Source organism: Cynara cardunculus (assembly GCF_001531365.2).
Source record: "Cynara cardunculus var. scolymus isolate 2C chromosome LG 3, CcrdV1, whole genome shotgun sequence".
Taxonomy (NCBI): Eukaryota; Viridiplantae; Streptophyta; class Magnoliopsida; order Asterales; family Asteraceae; genus Cynara; species Cynara cardunculus.
In genome coordinates, this window is record NC_037530.1 from 32200795 (window position 1) to 32205179 (window position 4385).

Genomic DNA, 4385 nt, shown 5'->3' on the forward strand with positions numbered 1-4385 from the left:
TGGTCATTGATTTTGATTAAAAGTGTTTTGAAACAGAATACGATTTTCAGCCTTTACTACATGGAATGAATTATCTGAAATTAATGTTTTGGTGATCTTCACCMTKCATTACATAAAAAGGGAACCTCACTAGACATACATGTCTAACCCTCATTTTTGTGTTTTCAAAAATATGTGTGCAGATAATGATAATAAGGGAAAAAACATCATGTGAATTACTTCCCTATGTGCTTAGCTGTGTGAAGACCTTAATTAACTATGTTTTTGGAGCATAGATGCTAGGATACAAGAGCATGTACTTTTTGAATTTTTGAGTTATGTATTTCACGTTATAGACTCTTGTATTATGAACCTTTGTGGGGAAAACATGTATTCTATGTATGAAATATGTGTTATATGCAATGTATGGATTTGGGGTTGTTACAAATAAATTAATAAACACTTTAAACAAGCACCCCCAAGCTATATCATTTTAAATGATTACGTTTTTGAATTCTTTTAATAAAATAATATTAAACTTTATCATTTTGAATGATTAAATCCATAAATTATTTTTCTGAATGAAAACTTTCTCTTTTGAATTAAAAAAACCATTAATTTTTTTTTTATTTTGAGTGATTAAGTCACTGGACATTTTTTTTAGTAAATAAACCATCACAATTTTAAAAATTAGTTATCTACATCTTTTTAATCCAAAAAAAGTTACGTCAATCGACTAATAAAAGTTTGATAGTTTATTTATTTTTAAAAAATCAAGTTCTTAATCATTCAAAATGTAAAAAATTTAATGGGTTTTTCATTAAAAAAAAACAGTTCAAAAACTTAATCATTCAAAATAAGAAATTTTAATGGTTTTTCATTAAAAAAAATAGTTTATACACTAACTCATTCAAAATGAGAAGATTTTTTGGATTTTTTTCCCAAAAATAACTACCTTATTTAATAAAATTTATATTTTTTTATTCTTTAAAATCAAAATAATTAAAGCATACAAAACATAACACTATCTAATTATTAGATTTTAATTTAGATTCACAATAATTATCTTGTTAATATATATCTTATATTCAACACTTATCAGGTAAGTATTTATCGGTAAAATTCAACACTATCGCTTACTTACCGGTTAAGATTTTATTCACTACGCATTGTATGCGATAATTTATCCCGGTAAACGCTAACCATGGTAAGAGACATCGTCCTCATTTACCGGGTAAGACTCTCGATTCTTGCATTCGTTCATACCGGGTAAGATTTTTAGTCCTTGTCATATTCATCCGGTAAAGTAAAGTGATTTGGTAAACGTATACTCGGCTAAACGTTTGGTAAACGGCACCTTAGTGGACCAAAGTTCCTTTTGATCCAATTACAAAATAATCTACAAAATACAATCGACTTCTTAAAGTTGTTATGATCTCATATTAAAGTATTGTTTGGTAAATATAAATTAATTTATATATTAATTTATTTTTTAAGTACATGTATGGATAATAATATAAACTAGATTATTGAAACATCAGTTAAAGTAACTTTTTAATAGTTTACTGACACTTTTTTCTAATTATATTCTCATTAATATTAACTATCATTAATTATTATTATTATTATAAGTTATTAATTAATATTAGTATTCATTAATTAATTATATTTATTTAATAATTAATATTCATTTCAATTTACTAATTAACTAGTTGTGTACCCGCACAATGCGGCGGGAACCTTGAATTTTAACGATTTTGAAGTTCCACTGGTTTTATAAGATAAGATTTAACGATGATATATGTTACACTTGGTCTTTACATATTAATACAATTTGAATAAATAAGAGTTATGGTTCCAATTACAGACTATCGATGAAAAAAATTGTATGACAGTTTAAAATTCAATATATTTAAAATCCAACATATTTAAATGACTCCACAAAATATGTTCGATTTACACTAAGAGCAAAGAACCATGAAACTTGAGTTTTAAGATAAACACTCAAAGCCAATAAAGAAAACTACAAATTTCACAAATCATAAGCCATAAAAAGACCAGAAACGATGGGTTTTAGAATGAAATTTCAACTACTTACCCTCTTTCTTGTCCAGAAACTCAGATTAAGGTATGTTAATGTGATAAAAGTGTAAAAATAAATTTTAAAAATAAATAAATTAAGTATAATGTATTTTAGCTAATATATTTTAATGTGATAATGGGGTAAAAATAAATGATGTATCATAAATTAAATAATTAACTATAAAAGTATAAATTGTAAATATTAAAAATATTTTTTTACAGTATATATAATATATAATAATATAATTAAGTCAAAAACTATTCAATATTGGACTCATTTCGAAGGTATTAACAAGACGATTATAATTGTGTAACTTGCTAAAATAAAAATGTATTTTTTTAAATATGTTTTAATTGATATACGATTATGTATGTTAATTTGATAAAKGTTTAAAATGAAACATTTAAAAGTAAATAACGTAAAGTAAATTAATTAACTAATTATAGGGGTATAAAGTGTAAATTTAAAATTATAATTTAAAAAAATGTGAGAGGTTGAGAGTATGTGAGGAGAGGAGGGGGTGAAAAAGAGAGTAAGAGTATCTTGGTCATTTAGTATTTTAAGACTTTAAGACTTTTGCTAAATTTGCTTAATAAGATGGTATAGATATAGATATTAATTTCAAGGGGGTTGCTAAACGTAACACTTTTTATCCACCTACTCCCCTCACAAACAATTTAACTCGGTCAATTTCATCATTTTTAATTTAAAATTACAATTTACATTTTTATAATTATTAGAAGATTACTCGCATAATGCAACGAGACACATCTCGATTTTAATATTCTATTTTATTATTTGTCTTTGTCGATGTTATAATACGATTTTATGTGTTTTTAATAAAACAATAATGATTTTATTTTTGAATAAAATATAAATTTGAAAAAAAATATATATCAATGTTAATATCAAATCAACTATTTAAAAGTTCTCATTTTTTATGTAATTTCTTTAATTTATTTTTTTATAACTTATTTGAGTTTTAGTAACGAAATAATTTATTTTTTGTTTAATAATATAACATTTTATAAATATAATAATTAAGTATTCTGTTATAACTCAATGATTATCCTAATTATATTTTAGATTTTTTATATTCAAAATGAGATGTTTATTTTGTATTTGATTATGTTTATCTGAAGTTAGTTACACGAATTCAGATATGGAGCTTTAATAAGTTATACTTACGCACAATCTACTCGTAATCTTGAGTTTTAAGTAATATGCATTAATAAACAATACTTTACGCATAAAAAGTGGTTTTTAAGAGTTTTTGTCAAATGATTTATAATATAGTATAGATAAGCTAACTTACTTTATATCATTCATTTTTCTATTTTTTTCATTTTACACATTTATGATATTAATATATATAATCGTATACTAAATGAAATACGTTAACGAATATGTTTTTTTTTTAATAAATTACACCATTATAACACAAACGTAAATACCTTTATAATGAGTCTGATATTAAATATTTTTTGGATCTAATCATGTTATTATATATCATATATATTACAAAATTATTTTTAATACTTACAATTTTACTTTTATTTATTTAATTTATTTATATTTCCTATTTTTTTCATTTTTTTTCTTACATCCTTATCTTATTAACATATATAATCATATATTAACTAAAATATGTTTCCTTTTTTTCCGATCACAATTTTAAACCTTTATCCAACAAGTGATGACTATTTGATAATCGTATATTTAGTGATAAATTGTGATGAATAATCCCTTTGATAAGCTAATCACTTAATAGTTCCATTAAAATACAGTCTCTGAATCGTTAATAGGTGAATCTTGTTGAACAAAAAAAAGTCTGTCTCTTAATGTTTCTAAAATTTTCTGAATGATTTGTATCTTGGACCTCCCTTAACCATTCAACACCCTAATTTCATTCTGAATAATTACCAAACAATTATATTTCATTTTGCACTATATTATAAAGAGCCTCTTAAACACCTTGATCACTTAATCATTTTGCACCAAACTATTCAGTAACTGTCAAATAGTTCCTAAGTTGCAATTGATTCCACATTCCTTACCCGCTTTGTTAAGATATTGTGTCGTAGTTGTTAATTACCCTATATGATGTTTATTCACGTAACTAGTTATGACTTATAGCATAATTAGTACTTAAATCATTGCTCTTTGTGATCAACCCGTATCTACAACCCCCGTACGCTTGCGGTATAAATTTAAAACACATCATACAACCTCTCCGATATACTTATATCTGCTAGAGATGGCCAAATGGGCCCGGCCCGGCCCGTAACCGACGGAGGACCGGGACCGGGACCGGAGAGGGACC